This window comes from Piliocolobus tephrosceles, chromosome 3, assembly GCF_002776525.5.
Source record: "Piliocolobus tephrosceles isolate RC106 chromosome 3, ASM277652v3, whole genome shotgun sequence".
Classification (NCBI taxonomy): Eukaryota; Metazoa; Chordata; class Mammalia; order Primates; family Cercopithecidae; genus Piliocolobus; species Piliocolobus tephrosceles.
In genome coordinates, this window is record NC_045436.1 from 78,955,948 (window position 1) to 78,975,117 (window position 19,170).

Sequence of the window (19,170 nt, forward strand, 5' to 3'; positions counted from 1 at the left end):
ACTGGTAGATCAGAAGGCTGGGTCCTGAGCTTTCTATGCAGTCAGGTGATTATTAAACAGGAAATACAGACTCTCCTGCTTCTTGAGGGAGGTTCCTAAGTGTAATCTGAAATAAGCTCAGCTCAGTGAAAGAGCACAAAAGGTGAAATTGCAAACTATCTTTTTTCCCCTTAATCAAACAGGTCCCCTCTTAGTATACACTCTTTCGAGTTTTAAATTTGGACTTTTAAATGTCCAAACTTAAAGTTTCTAACAGAGTGTATAAAATTATTTCTTTTCTGTTGTTTTCAAAATACAGAAATGGTCATATTTGTCTCTAAACTTGAGTAATTCTTCTGAGTTTCTGAATGTAGACCCCTTGTTGAGAGATAAGGATGGTATCAGATTTTCTCTAGTAGTTTATCAAGAGCTCCTCACTCTTTGGTGTGCAGAACTGGTTACTCAGAGGAAGTGAAACTAATTTGCATACAGGGCCTACCAACTTGGATTTGGCCCCAAGAAAATCTCTGTGTGTGGACCTAGGTCTTGAGCCAAGGCCCAAGGATCTTGATAAAGAAAGGAGATAAAGTACATTTCCAATGAAAGGCAACACCAGGGGAATGGCTTAGCTAGAAGACAAGAGAGAATAAGTAAATGCTTGTTCTGTGTAAAATGATACAATCATATTATTGTTCATTTTTAGCATGTTGATATGGTAGATTACATTATTTTTCAAATGTTGAACCAGCCTTGCATACCTGGAAAAAAAAATCACACTTGGTGTATAATTCTTTTTTACATGTCAATCATTGGATTCACTTTGCTAACATTCTGTTAAAGATTTTTGTGTCTATAATCATAAGAGTTATTAATGTTAGTTTTCTTCTTTTTTTGGCACCATCTTTGGTTTTGGTGTCACAGTAATTTTATAAAATGAACTTGGAAGTATTTTCACCTCATCTATTTTATGGAGGAGATTGTGTAGAACTGTTATTTCTTTTTCATTTTTTTTTTTTTAGAGACACGTTCTTGCTTTGTCATCTAGGCTGGAGTGCAGTGGTGCGATCATAGCTCACTGCAGCCTCAACTTCCCAGGTTCAACTGATCCTCGCACCTCAGCCTCCTGAGTAGCTGGAACTACAGGTGGGTGTCACTAAACCCAGCTAATTGTTGTATTTTTTGTAGAGGTGGGGTCTCACTATGTTGCCCAGACTGGTCTGGAGCCCCTGGCCTCAAGTGATCCACCCAACTTGGCCTCCCAAAGTGCTGGAATTACAGGCATGTGCCACCATTCCCAACCTATGTTAATTCTGTAAATGTTTGGTAGAATCTCCTTTTTGAGATGTCTGAAGTTATAAATTAAATTACCTTAATAATTATAAGGTTATACAAATAATCTATTTCTTATTTGATGAGTTTTCATAGTTTGCAATTTTGAGGAATTGGTCAATGTTACCTAAATTGTCAAATTTATCCGTGTAGAGTTGTTAATGGTGTTATTCCCTTATTATCTTTTTGATGTCTGCAGTGTCTGCAGCCATATTCTTGTTTTATTCTTTTTTTTTGAGATGAAGTTTCAATCTTGTTGCCCAGGCTGGAGTGCAGTGGTGTGATCTCTGCTCACTGCAACCTCCGCCTCTATTGCAGGACCTGGCCGGCAGCCCGCAATACAATGGGGCTCTCTCTTTGTTCCCAGGTGGATCGGCAGGTCGAGAAATAATAGACACACACGAGATAGTGAAAGCTGGGTCCAGGGGGGGTCACCACCTTCTAGTCCTGTGGTGCCAACAATGTGCTGGATATGCCAGCGTTTATTATTAAGTTTAGTGAGGGCAGGAGTAGGTTAGTGAGGGATTTAGGGTCATTTGATTATGAGGTGAGATGGTCCATGGGGACGAAGTAATTCTTTAACGTAACATCTGTATGCAGAAGTACAGTATACGGAGGTAAGGATTTACAATATGGTGTGTGCATCAGTAATTTCTAACAGAGCCTTAAAACAGAAACATAGTCTTTCCATAACTTATGATTAGCAAGATATTAATCAGCAGTAACAGTTGCAGCAAGAGCTGGATACAAACAATCCATAGTAACAGGATGTGAAGTTAGACAACGGGTTAGACTAGAAATTCTCAGAAGGGAGTATCCCTTAACCCTAAAGAAGCCTGGAAGAGCTGTGGCAAGATGAAGGAGTTTATAGCCCTATCTTATTCATATGGACAGGCACCCCCCATGCATCCGCTTATAGGCTCTCCACAAGGGTCGAATTCCATTCCCAGAGCTATGAACATCTGCTTTTCTGGGATAGAAATCTTGGTGATGTGAAACCTCCCTGACTGCATGTCCATTCATAGGCTCTCTGCAGGGGGATGTGCCGCAGGGGGAAGCACATCACGTGCTGTTGGCTCATTCTGGCAGTCCAGCTTGGCATTGTCTTATACACAATCCTACATGCAATTTTGTATTTACAATAATCAGGAGAATTTCATCTTTTATTCGGTAGCAATAGTTTCAGGGGCTCTCCCTACACACCTCCCAGGTTCAAGTGATTCTCCTGCCTCAGCCTCCCGAGTAGTTGGGATAACAGGTATCTGCTACCATGACCAGCTAATTTTTGTATTTTTTTAGTAGAGACAGGCTTTTGTCATGTTGACCAGGCTGGTCCTGAACTCTTGACCGCAGGTGATCCACCTGCCTTGGCCTCCCAAAGTGCTGGGATTACAGGTGTGAGCTGCCGCGCCAGGCCGTTTAATTTTGAATATTAGTAATTTGTGTCTTCTGTTTTTCTTAGTTTATTAATTTTATTGATCTTTTCAGTTGCTCTTGTTTCTTTGATTTTTCTCTTCTGTTTCATTAATTTCTGCTCTTATTTTTCTTATTTCCTTTCTTCTGTTTGTTTTGGTTTTGTTTGCTTTATTTCTTTTGTTTGTTTATTTATCTCTGGGAACCGAGAGAAAGTGTATATAACCTAGATTTCTGAGAACTTAGAGGCCTTGCTAAACTGTGATTTGGACAATGAATAGGAGTTAATGAGACATGGAGTTTGGTGAGAGTGGGGTATGGCATGGATGGATTCCAAAACAAAGAACTACAAGTGTGAAGGCTCAGAGACAAGAGAGCCTGAGATCATTCTTTGAGGGGCAGACTTTGGGGGAAGCATTGAAAGGACCTCAGTGTGATTGAGGCATTGAATTCAAGGGGTGGAATGACAAAATGTGAGAATAACATGGAAGGTTGATGTAGAGAAAGGAGTCGTAGGCTGGGCGCAGTGGCTCACGGCTGTAATCCCAGCAGTTTGGGAGGCCTAGGTGGGCGGATCACCTGAGGTCAGGAGTTTGAGACCAGCCTGGCCAACATGGTGAAACCCTGTCTCTACAAAAAATTATAAAATTATTATATAAAAATTAGCCAGATGTGGTGGTGCACCCATATAATCCCAGCTATTTGGGAGGCTGAGGCATGAGAATCACTTGAACTTGGGAGGCAGAGGCTACAGTGAGCCGACATCATGCCATTGCACTCCAGGCTGGGCGACAGAGTGAGACTCCATTTCAAAAAAAAGAAAGGATTAGTTGAGAATCCAGGAGAATCTGCTTAACTGGTAACTGGCTATGTAATTCCAGAAAGTCACTGTACTTCTTTGGGTCTTGATTTCCCTCTCCATAAATGAAAGAGGCAGTCAAGTGATGTCAGAGCTCACATCAGTTCATATCCTATAAATGCTAAGTTCAAGAGGTTCCTCTAACAAATGACTTCTGTTTGTGGGGTTGGAGTGGGTTAATACCATTCTTGCCTAAGAGTCATCGCGTAAGCTCTGGAGGCTTGGTCTGCAATTTTTTTTTTTCCTCTCAGGGAAGTTTATCCCAGATCCTCTTTAGCACATTTTATTCTGTTACCACACATCGTGCTAATGTTACAAAGACAATATTAATGTTTTACTATTGGTGCCAAAATCCAATGTTCCTAAGTCATTAAAAAAAATTATCAAGTCAATTCCAATAAAGTATATTTAAGGAGAAGTAGTATTTCCTGATAGCTATTTCAGCAATGTAAGTTGCATGAGGTCTTTGTGAATAAGTAAATGAAAAATGCCTTCTTCCAGGGTTAAGTTCTGGAATTAGGTTTCAAGGTAGGGATAATACTGTTTAAAATAAATTTCTAGGGCTCATTAGTAGTCACTACCTATTAGTCATAGTTAATGTGAGTGGCAGACATAGCAGATTTTCTGTTCTTTTTATTGCTTCTCAACTTTGCAAAAGTGGCCATTCCATAAATAAAAGCATGCTTTCCATCAAATTATTATCAATGCCTATCTCATCTCCTCAGGTAATTAGATTTACTCTTTGCATTTTCCCCCAAAACTTTGGTGCCTTTGGTCTTTAAGTATTTTTGAGAATTAATTAAAAAAATACATGATAACTCTATGTGTTTTCTAACCTTTAGCTTAGGTTTTCTCACAGACACTGTTGTATGAAACATTGTGTTAGCCTGATGCTTTGAATATGAATACCTGCAATTTCACTCAATTCTCAGTGTGTTTATGATTTCCTATAAAGGTGACGCTTCTAATCCACTGTTAGCAATGTAAGGGTGTCTTTTGCTTTTCTAGTACTAGTGATGGATGGATTTCAATACAGCCTCGCTATTGGTGACTGATGGAATGCACCCCTTTGAATACTGCCTGGGTGTGGTAGTCAAATATTTAGCTAAAGATTTTTAAAGACAGCTAATTAAAGGTAAATTTTAAAGTTCTATAAATCTATTTGATTACATTGTTATAGAACCCACAACACTAATCTCATTTGCTCTGATCTCAATTTACATAGAGACACAAGTGGCATCACCAAGCTGGAAAGTGGCTTTTTTTTTTTTTTTTCTTTTCTTTTTTTTTTGAGACGGAGTCTCGCTCTGTCGCCCAGGCTGGAGTGTGGTGGCCGGATCTCAGCTCACTGCAAGCTCCGCCTCCTGGGTTTACGCCATTTTCTTGCCTCAGCCTCCCAAGTAGCTGGGACTACAGGTGCCCACTAACTCGCCAGGCTAGTTTTCTTTGTTTTTTTTTTTTTAAGTAGAGACGGGGTTTCACCGGGTTAGCCAGGATGGTCTCGATCTCCTGACCTCGTGATCCGCCTGTCTCGGCTTCCCAAAGGAAAGTGGCTTTAAGGTCAAACAAACCAGATGCTTTGGAGCTCTACTGATTTCAGCCAATCCACTCAATCCACTAATAATTTCAACTGAAACTATTGTTGATTTTTGTCAGTCAATACTAGATGAGGTTTCATAGCAGTATCATATACTTGGGCTCAGGAAAAGCAAGGTCATAGGCTAGGGAAACCTAGTTCTCTTTAGATATAAAAGTTCTCGCACTCTAATTTATTTAGATTAAAAATATACTTTGGAATCAAGACCTTTACATTCACTACTCAAACACAGTGTGGTCCTTGCAAACTATATTTTTTGCTATTTTCTATATGCAAATTTTATTTTCTGTCCTATGGATTCTTGTCCCAGTTTCTATGATGCTTTTTACCTAGAAGTTTGTATTATAGATCTACAAGCTCCCAAGGCCTAACTCAGTGGTGTTTTCCCAACTCTATCCAGTTAGTAATGAGGTCCCTATGCCCTGAATCTTGAGTCTTAGCCTTTCTGACCAGACTTCACATCCAGCGCTGTATTGTAGTTATGCAGATATGTAGCACCCTAAACTCCAGGACTGATCCATCAACAACCTGAAGACAGTAATTACATTCAATTTTGTCTAGAATAGAATCCTGTTGGTAGGTGCTTAAGGAATGTATGCTGAATAGAAATACTTCTGAAATGTCAAATAGTAAATGCTTGATTGAAAATAAACCCTTAGAAGTAGCTTTTCCTTTCTTTTTCCCTAAAAAGATGCAACTAATTTTTATTATAAATTGACAATCTATAATTGTATAAATTTATGGGTTACAAGGTGATGCCATAATTGTGGATATAGTGTAGAATAATTTAATCAAGCTAATTAACATATATATCACTTCAAATATTTAACATTTCTGTAGGGAGATCATTTGAAATTTAACATCTTAGCAATTTTGAAATATCTAATCATCTATTACTAACTATATTCACCAGCTGTACAACAGACCTCAAAAAAGAGGGTGAAACAGATCTTTCCTGTCTGAGATTTTGTACTCCTTGACAATCATTTAAAAATTTTAAGTAAGATAAAATATCAATTTCCAAACAGTGTCAAAAAGTGAGTGTATTTACCCATACTCAGCTCATAACAGAGAGCATGGGCAAATAGAATAACAATTCATGGTATTGCATGTTTAATGAACTGGTGGCAAGAACAAGTTGGTGGAAGAAAGGCAGAGGAACTTTGTCTTGTATGAATTAGAACTGAGGGGCTCCATCATCATCTGGCATCTGTTCAATGTTGTAGCCGTAGTAAGAAGTGCACGTGATTATGATCTCTAGGAATCTTATGCATTCATCTTTTAAGGTCCAGTCATGGCCACAATGTAGTCATGGCCACAATGTAACACTTGTACTGAATCAGTCATCTGCTAAGCAGTCATCTGCATAGGTTCCTTTGTGTGTGCATGGTCATTATGAATAATGACCATGATCCAAGATCCAAATCTTGGATCCTTGGCAATCTGTAGAATCACTTGATACTTCTGCCCCAATTTCTCAATTTCAGCCATTACATGATCAGTTATACAAAGGATACACTTGGCGTAGAGACAGCCCATCATTGACTGTGTCTACTAAGTCCAGTTTGGCTTTAATGGAAAAGTTGATAAAGTTGGTATCAACAAAATTACCAATGCGAGTAAATGGGCCCAGCTGTGTAATTTATTGGAAAAATAAGCAGGACGGGTGTTGGGGAACTTCTCTTTCCTTTAGCCTGTTGAGATCTTTCTTTTCTTTATTTTTAGGTTTTAACCTACTTTTCTTCAAGCCTCTGATCTCTGACACTAAGTATTTACTTCATGGTCACATGCTTCCTTGTTTTCTTTTGCTTCTCTATGCTCACACCACTCTCTTGTTTCTTCCAGAATCCCACTGTAGCTTGTTAGTTTTGTAGGTAGCTAATTAAGATATAACTTTTCTGTGTCATATCTACTAGCACTCAAGATAATAACAAAGAAAATTTTATTATAATATACTTTGGTAGCATGTTTTCTTTCATTTGTTCTTTTTTATTTTCACATTGGATCTTCATAGGAGTCTCTGAAAAGATGTGGTATCACTATCTCCATTTTATAAATGAGGACAACAACATGGGCAAAAGGCTGAAAGCACCTCACAAATGACCCAAGACTCTTATTTATTTATTTATTTATTTTCTGCTATTCTCTAAACCATTTCCTACAACTGCTCAATTTTACACTTAATCTGAGCCCTCTCATTTTTCATAAAACTTCAGGTAAAAGTAACATATAAGATCTCTCACATAAATTCTTCTTACACACACACACACACACACACCACTCACACACAGTCATCAATGCCCACTTTGGAACAATTCAAATGCCTTATTGATTCTTTCAAAAGGAAATGTATGGATTATAAGTGGGTCTTTGTTTGTTTGTTTATTTATTTATTTTTGTTATGTAGTCAGTTATCAGTTTAGGAATAAGGTCTCTGGTTTTGAACTCTGTAGAAAGAAAGGTCAACAATAACAGGACCTGAAAAATATCAAAACCAACCACAGAATCCAATGAACTACTCATTCATAAAGTTGGCAAAAGCATTCATGGCAAATGGTAAATCCTTCACCTTTTGATCCTTTTCCCAATCATCACCAGTGAGGCAATTTATTCCGTAGTAGAATCCAGTTGCTGCTCAGGAGTATTAAAATCACCAGTGCCATAGATGAGCCCTGTATACGTGAGCCTAGTGGACTGTCAGAGCAGACCCTACACTGTCATGATCGTAGCCCATCAACCTGCAGCTCTCTTCAGGGCACTAACAATTTCCTGTAACAGCATATTTTCCCCTGGTCTGATGTGAGTTACCTCATTCTCCCTTCTCCTTCTAGATGTATCTGCTTCACAAACCTAACATTTCAACCTCAGATATGACTCTCTTTAGTTCTATAGCAGTGTTGTGGAGAGTGGTGGGGTAGAGTGGTTGTAGTTGGTGCTGGCAACACCCCGCCAAGATCCCATTTATTATTCGATCACCAGGATTAGGGCAGGGATTGCTTTATTCATTTTTGTAACTTTGAGGAAGCTGAGGATTGGAGAGGTTAAATATTTTTCACTGATGTATTAATCATGTTTATTTTCTATATATTATGATGCTTCGATATTTTGGGACTTTTGGGACCTGGGAAGAGATTGCTCCTCCCAAGGTTAGTGAATTTCTAGAGTTACCAATCAGATTGCTGAGAGCATACATTTGTCATGTGAACCAGCCAATCTGTAGTCCATATACCCCCTTCCACCTGTCTTTTTTTTAAAAATCAGGTTCCAATTGTTAGGGACATTATCTTCATTCCCTAACTCACCATAGTGCCAGTTACTAGAAAGCAAGGGACCACCCCACATATTCCAGAACAAATGGAAATTATTCAAATTATCTAATCCTAACTTATTTAGCTTACCTGCTCTGTCTTGATTTTTTTTTTTTTCCTGGGAAAGCCACAATGAAGACTCTGACCCATGCTTTCTACTGCACCCCTTTTGCCTCTTGACTGGCCCCAGTGCTTTGCTGTGTGGCTCTGCATGCTGTGACATGCACCCTCCTCTTGGGAACCATAAGCCATAAGCTCTTCTTTCAAGGTAGCTGTCTGTGTGTCTGTCATCTTACCACATCTGATTAAAACAAATCCTGGGTATATTTTAAAATACTGATGGAGTTCTAGAAAGTGACAAGGCTGAACCTAGAACCTGAGTTTTTATATTCCTAACAGAGTTCTTCATAACTCATTTATAAAGAATATTACGTTCTTTATAAATGCCACTTAAAATTTAATTTAAGGTTATTATATGATGTTAAAATGAAGTTAAAAAAAGGTTAAACTCTTTTTAAAAAAGACAGCTGGTACTCTTGATCAAGCTCTGGTTACAAACATTTTATGTTGCTTACTAGAACTGTCTGTACTAAAATATCTAGGTCTTATGTAACTGAGCAACTTAGAAATTTGTCAGCATAGAAATAAATGAAAGAAAAAGACTGTCACAAAGTTTTCCACCCAGAATGATTTTCCTCAGTATGTTTAGATACAGTGAGGAGGAAGGAGACATGCAGATACATGATGAGGAATGTTATAGTATATGAATAAATTCCTTTAATGAAGCCAAGGATGTTTAGTATGAAATGAAATACCAGGGTCAATTATGCTTAGTCATTCTCAGCACCAACCTAATTACTTCTGAAAAGGTTGATTTTTTTTTCTTTTGATATGGAGTCTCACTGACTCTGTCACCCAGGCTAGAGTGCAGTGGTGTGATCTTGGCTCACTGCAACCTCTGCCTCTTGAGTTCAAGCGATTCCTCTCCCTCAGCCTCCTGAGTAGCTGGAATTACAGGAGTGCACCACCATGCCTGGCTGATTTTTGTGTTTTTAATTTTTTATTTTTATTGTTATTTTTATTTATTATTGTTATTTTTTTTTTAGTAGATATCGGGTTTCACCATGTTGGCCAGGCTGGTCTCGAACTCCTGACCTCGAGTGATCCTTGTGCCTCAGCCTCCCAAAGTGCTGGGATTACAGGCGTGAGCCACCACGCCCAGCCAAAAGGTTTAATTTTTAAACTTGAGTTTTTATTCAAGTTGGAAAATTCAGATATTTAGTTTTTTTTGTTGTTTGTTTTTTGACTCAGAGTCTCACTCTGTCACCCAAACTGCAGTGCAGTGGCACAATCTTGGTTCACTGCAACCTCCAGCTCCTGGGTTCAAATGATTCTTTGCCTCGGCTTCCCAGTAGCTGGGATTACAGGCATGTACCACCATGCTTGGCTAATTTTTGTAACTTTAGTAGAAACGGGGTTTCAGCATGTTGGTCAGGCTGGTCTCGAACTCATGGTCTCAAACAATCTGCCCACCTCAGCCTACCAAAGTGCTGAGTTTACAAGCATGAACCACCCCACCTGGCAGCTATAGTTTCTGAAAGAAGAAATTTTCACAGTAGAAGACTGTTCAATGGCAAAGTTTTCTCTAATATTTGATGACTACATACAAATTCAATTATAATTAAAATCAACTCATATAAATCTACACCAATGAATAAATGAAACAGCACTAAGATATTTCAAAATAGGAAAAAGAAAAAAAAATCCTCCAGTCATCTTTTGCAATATATGTGCTTTCCTCTTCATCTTTTGTCTAGACCAGTCAGCTACTGTTACCATTGTTGTTACTGCTACAATGAAACAACTTATTTTGTGTCTATTATGTGTCAGCTTGTTTGCCAAGTGCTTTATCTGCTGTCTTATTAATTTAGTGTTGCTCTAAAGGAATATCTGAAGCCAGGTAATTTGTAAAGAAAAAGGTTCATTTGGCTCATGATTTTGATGGCTGGAAAGTTCAAGATGGGGCATCTGCTTCCAGTGAGAGTCTCAGGCTGCTTCCACTCATGGGAGAAGGTGAAAGGGAGCTGGTGTACACAGAGATCACACGGTGAGTGAGGAAGTTAAGAGAGAGAGAGAGAGAGAGAGAGAGAGGTGGGAGGTGCCAGTCTCTTTATAACAACCACTCTTGCAGGAACTAATAGAGTGAGAACTCACTCACCACTTAGGGAAGGCATTAGTCTATTCATAAAGGATCTTCTCCCATGACCAAAACATCTCCCATTAGGCCCCATTTCCAACAATGGGAATCAAATTTCAACATGAGGTTTGGAGAGGAAAAATATCCAAACCATAGCACTTGCATTGTTTCATTTAGTTCTCACTACATTATATAAGAAAGAAACTATTATTTACTCTGTTTTTCAGATGCTGGGCTGTGAATTAGAAAGTTTAAATAATCTGCTTAAGATCTCATGTCTATTAAGTAATATGACAGCAAAGCTCGTATTTTTAAGCTCCATATCATAGTTCCCTCAAATTAATTTATCTTATCTGAGCATTCTAGCTGAAGTCAGGGAACAAGATAATCTCACCTGCATTGTCCAATAAGGTAGCCAATAGTCATACATGGCTACTTAAGTTTAAATTAATTAAAATTAAATATAATTAAAAAGTCATTTCTCCAGTCCTTCTAGCCACACTTTGAGTGTTCAATAGTCATATATGGTTAGTGGCCACTTTTCGGGCAACACAGCCATATGACATTTTTTATCATTGCAAACTGCCTCTTGGATAGTTCTTGTCTGGAAGCATACTGGGTGTGGGTGTGAGGTGTGGTAAGAGGAATTTAAAGGTGTCATTTGGGGAAGAGAGATTCAAATACACCACATTAGAGTTGTCTGTTTTGTTCTTAAACAGCAAATCAGGGTAATTATTAAGAAGAGAATTGGGAGCCAATACAGTGAAACTTTCTTCTTGTCTTATCCTGTGGTGGAAAATACCCTAGAGACATAGAATGGCTCTCCATGAATTATGGTATGTCTGGGTGCCAATGGGTACCCTAAAATGTGACTCTTCCATATCTTATCAGTAATGTCAAACTATTAATGTATTTTTGCTCTTATAGGTTACAAATACTTTAGGGAGGGTAAAGATGTGCTTCTTTTCTATTTGTGACATGTTGTCTTCTATTTCTTCATAGAGGAATATTTTTCCTACTTTTCCTCCCCTCCATGTTTTGTCAAGGAGCATACAGGGTGTCTAGGTTTCTGGAAAAGGCAAAAGAACAGTGAAAGACCCACCCCCTATAATGTCACCTTTCAGGGTTCTCTCGTAGAAATTCAGCATTGTGTAAAAAAAAGTTGTGAATTTGAGGGTGCTAATAATCATACATACTCTATAGTTCAAATGGCATGATTCCAAAGCTGTGACTTAATTTCAGAAATAGACCGAGTAGCCTCTCAGTAGCCCCAAATCATGCTTCTGATTAACAATCATAAAACATATTCAGAGTGATTATATGGGAGAAATAATTTAGAATACAACAGTATGTGGTACACTTGCTATGAAATCTTGGGCAAGCTCCTTTATGTTTAAGATTTTCACTCTTTAAAATGAGAATAGAGGAAAATGGCAGCTAGGAGACAGGACTACATTGCAGCTTTCACTCGGACAGACAGAGCAGTGGGCGGAGACTTGCACTGTGAACTGTTGCTCCAGAACTAACTCAGGAATAAACCAGGAAAGACAACAGAATCCACAGGTCCTCTGGAGAAGGCAGATTGCTCCTGCAGGAACTGGGAGACAGCCCAAATACTGTGAGTGCCCAAATTGTGAAAGTGGGAAAAGGGCATCGTCCTTACCCAAACACGCACCCTTACTGGGGAACCTGAAGGCCTAGATCACAGGAGAAGGATTTGACCTTACCTGGAGCCGAGTCAATTTAGAGAGCCAGGCAAAATACAGGGGAAGAGGAAGCAGCAGGAAAAGCCCTGTGGGCTCTGTGGTTCCCCAGGGAACCCATTTCTGACTTGTCTCACAGGGGTCCTTGGGGAGGGCTGCCAGAGGCACTGGAAAAAGACCACAGAGAGAAGGAAACTTCCAGCTGAATTTTGTAACAATTCCAACCGAACACAAAGTCTCCTGGCCAGAACTCAGGGGAGGACATGAATCTGGTGTGCAGACTCCACAGGCATGGAGGTGAGAAAGTCCTGCTTGCTTTCATAACTGGGAGACTAGTAGCCCAGAGCAAGTTCTCAGCCCTGTTCACCCACTGCCTGGAAACAAACTTGGTGCTGTTGTGGGGGACATGGTGGGAGTCAGACTGGTCTTTTGGGTTGCATGGGAACTGGTGAGGCCTGTAACTGCCAGCTTTCCCCAGCTTCCCTGACAACCTGCATGACGCAGCAGATGCAGCTATAATCCTCTTGGGAATACAACTCTATTGACCTGGGAACCACACACCCATCCACCATAGCAGCTGTAGTAAGCCCCGCCCAAGGAGAGTCTGAGCTTGGACACTCGTAGACCTTCCCCAACATGATGGTCCTTCCCTACCCATTCTGGTAACTGAAGACAAAGGGCATATTCTCTTTGGAGTTCTAGGGCCCTGCCCATCACCTGATCCTTCCTTTACTACATAGCTGATGCTCTCTGGAAAGTGCCACCTCCTGTGGGAGGTCAACCAGCACAAAAATAGTGCATTAAGGAACCAAAACTGAGGACCTTCACAGAGTCCATTTCACTTCCCTGCCACCTGCACTGGAGCAGGTGCTGGTATCCATGGCTGAGAGACCTGCAGACAGTTCATGTGACAGGACTCTGTGCAGACAACCCCCAGTACCAGCCTGGAGTCTGCTAGCCCTGCTGGGTGGCTGGATCCAGAAGAGAGATAACAATCATTACAACTCAGCTATCAGAAAGCCACATCCCTAGGAAAAGGGGGAGAGTACTACATCAAGGGAACACCCCGTGGGACAAAAGTATCTGAACAGCAACCTTGAGTCCCAGATACTCCCTCTGACATAGCCTACCCAAAACAGAAGTAACCAGAAAAACAATTTTGACAATATGACAAAACAAGGTTCTTTAACACCTCCCAAAAAATTATACTAGCTCACCAGCAATGGCTCCAAACTAAGAAGAAATACCTGATTTACCTGAAAAATAATTCAGAAGATTGATTATTAAGCTAACCAAGGAGGCACCAGAGAAAGGTGAGGTCCGATTTAAGGAAATTAAAAAAATGATACAAGAAACGAGTGGAGAAATCTTCAGTGAAATAGATAGCATAGATAAAAAACAATTACAACTTCAGGAAATGACATACTTAGAGAAATGCAAAATGTTCTGGAAACAGAATCTAACAAACAGAAGAAAAATCTTCAGAGCTTGGAGACAAGGTATTTGAATTAGCCCAAACCAACAAAGACAAAGAAAAAAAGAATTTAAAAAAAGGGACAAAGTCTCCAAGAAGTCTGGGATTATGTTAAATGACCCAAACCTAAGAATAATTGGTGTTCCCGAGGAAGAATAGAAATCTACAAGTCTGGAAAACATATTTGGGGTAAAAATCAAGGAAAACTTCCCTGGCCTTGCTAGAGACCTAGACGTCCAAATACAAGAAGCTCAAATAACACCTGGGAAATTAATCACCAAAAAGTCATTGTCTAGGCACATTGTCATCGGGTTATCTAAAGTCAAGATGAAGGAAAGAATCTTAAGAGCTGTGAGACAAAAGCACCAGGAAACCTATAAAGAAAAACTTATCAGATTAACAGTAGATTTCTCAGCAGAAACCCTACAAGCTAGAAGGGATTAGGGCCCTATTGTCAGTCTCCTTAAACAAAACAATTATCAGCCAAGAATTTTGTATCCAGCAAAACTAAGTTTCATAAATGAAGGAAAGATACAGACTTTTTCAGACAAACAAATGCTGAGAGAATTTGCCACTACCAAGCTGGCACTACAAGAACTACTAAAAGGAGCTCTAAAATCTTGAAACAAATCCTGGAAACATTAAAACAGAACCCCTTTGAAGCATAAATCTCACAGGACCTATAAAATAAAAATATCATTAAAAAAACCAAGGTATACAGGCAACAAATAACACAATGAATGAAATAGTACCTCACATCTCAATACAAATGTTGAATGTAAACAGCCTAAGTGCTCTACCTAAAAGACTCAGAATTGCAGAATGGATAAGAATTCATCAACCAACCATCTGCTGCCTTTAAGAGACTCACATAACACATAAGAACTCATATAAATTTAAGGTAAAGGGGTAGAAAGAGACATTCCATGCAAATGGACACCAAAAGTGAGCAGGAGTAGCTCTTGTAGCTCTTCTTTTTTTTTTTTTTTTTTTTTTTTTTTTTTTTTTTTTTTTTTTTTTTTGAGACGGAGTCTCGCTCTGTGGCCCGGGCTGGAGTGCAGTGGCCGGATCTCAGCACACTGCAAGCTCTGCCTCCCAGGTTTACGCCATTCTCGTGCCTCGGCCTCCCCAGTAGCTGGGACTACAGGCGCCCGCCACCTCGCCCGGCTAGTTTTTTGTATTTTTTTTAGTAGAGACGGGGTTTCACCGTGTTAGCCAGGATGGTCTGGATCTCCTGACCTCGTGATCCGCCCGTCTCGGCCTCCCAAAGTGCTGGGATTACAGGCTTGAGCCACCGCGCCCGGCCCAGGAGTAGCTCTTCTTATATCAGACAAAACAAACTTTAAAGCACCAGCAGTTTAAAAAAGACAAAGATGTAAATTATATAATGATAAAAGGCCTTGTCCAACAGGAAAATATCACAATCCTAATTACATATGCACCTAACACTGGAGCTCCCAAATTTATAAAACAATTACTACTAGACCTAAGAAATGAGATATACAGCAACACAATAACAGCAGGGAACTTCAATACTTCACTGACAGCACTAGACAGGTCACCAAGACAGAAAGTCAACAAAGAAACAGTGGATTTAAACTATACCTGGAACAAATGGACTTAACAGATATTTATAGAACATTCTACCCAACAACTACAGAATATATATTCTATTCATCAGTGCATGGGACTTTTTCCAAGATAGACCATACAGTAGGCCACATAACAACTCTCAATACATTTAAGAAAACTTAAATTATATCAAGTACTCTCTCAGACAACAGTGAAATAAAACTGGAAATCAACTCCAAAAGGAACCTTCAAAACCAAATACATGGAAATTATATAACCTGCTTCTGAATGATCATTGGGTCAACAAATAAATCAATATAGAAATTAAACATTCTTTGAACTGAATAATAAGAGTGATGCAACCTATCAAAATCTCTGGGATACAGCAAAGGCAGTGCTGAAAGTTCATAGCCTTAAATACCTACATCAAAAAGTCTGAAAGAACACAAATAGACAATGTAATGTCCCACCTCAAGGAACTAGAGAAAAAAGAGCAAACTAAAACCAAACCCAGGAGAAGAAAGGAAATAACCAAGACTAGAAGAGAACTAAATGAAATGGAGACAAACGAACAAAAAATAATACAAAAGATAAATGAAGCAAAAAGCTGGTTCTTTGAAAAGATAAATAAAATTGATACGCCATTAGTAAGATTAACCAAGAAAAGAAGAGAGAAGATCCAAATGAGCTCAATTAGAAATGAAAGGGGAAATAATACAACTGACACCACAGAAATACAAAAAATCATTCAGGTCTACTATGAATACCTTTGTATGCATAAACTAGAAAACCTAGAAGAGCTGGATAAATTCCTGGAAAGATATAACCATCTTATCTTTAATCAGGAAGAATTAGAAATCCTGACTGAGCACACCAATAACAAGCAATGAGATTGAAATGCTAATGAAAAAATTACTGACAAAAAAAGTCCAGAACCAGGTGGATTCATAGCCGAATTCTATCAGACATTCAAAGAAGAATTGGTACGAATCCTATTGACACTATTCCGCAAGATAGAGAAAGAGGAAATTCTCCCTACATTATTCTATGAAGGCAGTATCATCCTAATACCAAAACCCAGAGAGGACATAATTGAAAAAGAAAACTACAGACCAACATCTCTGATGAAAATAGATGCAAAAATCCTTAACAAAATATTAGCTAACTGAATCCAACAGCATATCAAAAAGATAATCCACCATGAGCAAGTGGGTTTCATACCAGGGATGCAAGAATGGTTTAACATACACGAGTCAATAAATGTAATGTATCACATAAACAGAATTTTTAAAAGTCATGTGATCATCTCAATAGTTGCATAAAAAGCATTTGACAAAATCCAGCATCCCTTTATGACTAAAACCCTCAGCAAAATTGGCATACAAGGTACATACCTCAATGTAATAAAAGCCATGTATGACAAACCCACATCCAACATAATACTGAATGGGGAAAAGTTGAAAGCATTTCCTCTGAGAACTGGAACAAAGCAAGGATGCCTTGTCTTTTACCACTTCTATTCAACACAGTGCTGGAAGTCCTAGCCAGAGCAGTCAGAGAAGAGAAAGAAATAAAGGGAATCCAAATTGATAGAAAGGAAGTCAAACTGTTGCTGTTTGCTGGTGATATGATCATATACCTTGAAAACCTAAAGACTCATCCAAAAAGCTCCTACAACTTATAAAATGAGTTCAGCAAGGTTTCTGGATAGAAAATTAACGGACACAAATCAGTAGCTCTGCTGTATGCTAACAGCGACCAAGCTGAGAATCAAATCAAGAACTCAACCACTTTACAATAGCTGCAGAAAACAAAACAAGACAAACAAACAAACAAACAAAAACAAACAAAAAGCTTAGGAATATACCTAACCAAGGGGGTGAAAGACCTCTATGAGGAAAACTACAAAACACTGCTGAAAGAAATCATAGACAACACAAACAAATGGAAACACATCCCATGGTCATAGATGGGTAGAATCAATATTGTGTAAATGACCACACTGCCAAAAGCAATCTACAAATTCAATGTAATTGCTATCAAAATACAACCATCATTCTTCATAGACTTAGAGAAAACAATTCTAAAATTCATATGGAACTGAAAAAAGAGCCTGAATAGCCAAAGCAATCGTAAGGAAAAAGAACAAATCTGGAGGCATCACATTACCTGATTTCAAACTATACTGTAAGGCCATATTTACCAAAATAGCCTGGTACTGGTATAAAAATAGGCACATAGACCAATGGAACAGAATAGTGAACCCAGAAATAAGCCCAAATACTTACAGTCAACTAATATTCAACAAAGCACACAAAAACATAAAGTAGAAAAAGGATTACCTATTCAACAAATGGTGTGGGGGTAATTGGCAAGCCATATGCACCGTGGAATACTATGCAGCCATAAAAAAGGATGAGTTCATATCCTTTGTAGGGACATGGATGAAGCTGGAAACCATCATTTTCAGCAAACTATTGCAAGGACAAAGAACCAAACACTGCATGCTCTCACTCATAGGTGGAAATTGAACAATGAGAACACTTGGACACAGGAAGGGGAACATCACACACTGGGGCCTGTCATGGGGTCAGGGGAGTGGGGAGAGATAGCATTAGGAGATATACCTAATGTAAATGACGAGTTAATGGGTGCAGCACACCAACATGGCACATGTATACGTATGTAACAAATCTGCACGTTATGCACAAGTACCTTAGAACTTAAAGTGTAATAAAAAAAAATTAGCCAGGTATGGTGGTGTGTGCCTGTAATACCAGCTACTTGGGAGGCTGAGGCAGGAGAATGGCTTGAATCCAGGAGGCAGAGGTTGCAGTGAGCTGAGATCGGGACACTGCATTCCAGCCTGGGCGACAGAGCAAGACTTTGTCTTGGGGGAAAAATAATAATAATTCAGTGACTCCTAATACTCTTGCCTGGGGAAATGTCTCATTGATGTCAACCCTGATGAGCCTAGAACTAGAGACTTTGTAGCCCAAGAAAATGGCTGAGCCAATTCCTTAAAATCCAAGGCCATACAGATGGAACTGGCAGTGACCTACGAATTCAGAGGATAAACTTCAATTACGTATCCAAAGCTGATGCACCTGTGTTGATAGGAAGAAAAAAAAAAGTCCGCTTGGTTTTATCTGTGATGGAAGGACCTCTTTGTCTGCATGGCTCCAGATGTGACATTGTATAGAGTCACTGAAAATAATGCAATAGACAGAGTCACTGAAAACAATGCAAAGTACATTCTTACTCTTGCGGTGTTTAACACAGCTTCAAAGCTTGTAGGCACCTCGTGGCTTATGATACAGGCCTTATCCATAGGAGCAGAGCATTGATTTTCTCCACTGTGATTTCATGCACAACAGTATATTCAGTGACTGTGTTTATGCCATAAAGGTGATAAGTCTTACTTCCTTACTTCCTCTGCAGGCAAGTCTGCTAGTTCTGTTTAATGTTAATGTAGTTGGAGAGAGAACAGTGTTCCACAGGGACATAGAGTGACAAGAAAAGAAATAAAGGATTTTAGCTCTGAATCAATAACTGTACCAATGAAAGCAAATCGGATGAAAGGAAGTCAAAGGAACTGGAACTAACTTTTCCTTCAAGCAGAAGTTGCCCTTGGGATACAAGAAAGAGCTGCATTCTCCGCTCTCCGCAAGAGGGAGCATTAAGACTTTATTTCCAAGCTCCAAATTACCAGCTTGAATGGAGACATAGAATGCGATTA

At 39.1% G+C, this 19,170-nt stretch overlaps 1 pseudogene; it reads right to left on the reverse strand.

The window, feature by feature from the left end:
• Positions 1–6,354: 6,354 nt before the first annotated feature.
• Positions 6,355–6,988, reverse strand: LOC111525508 (annotated as a pseudogene).
• Positions 6,989–19,170: the final 12,182 nt, after the last annotated feature.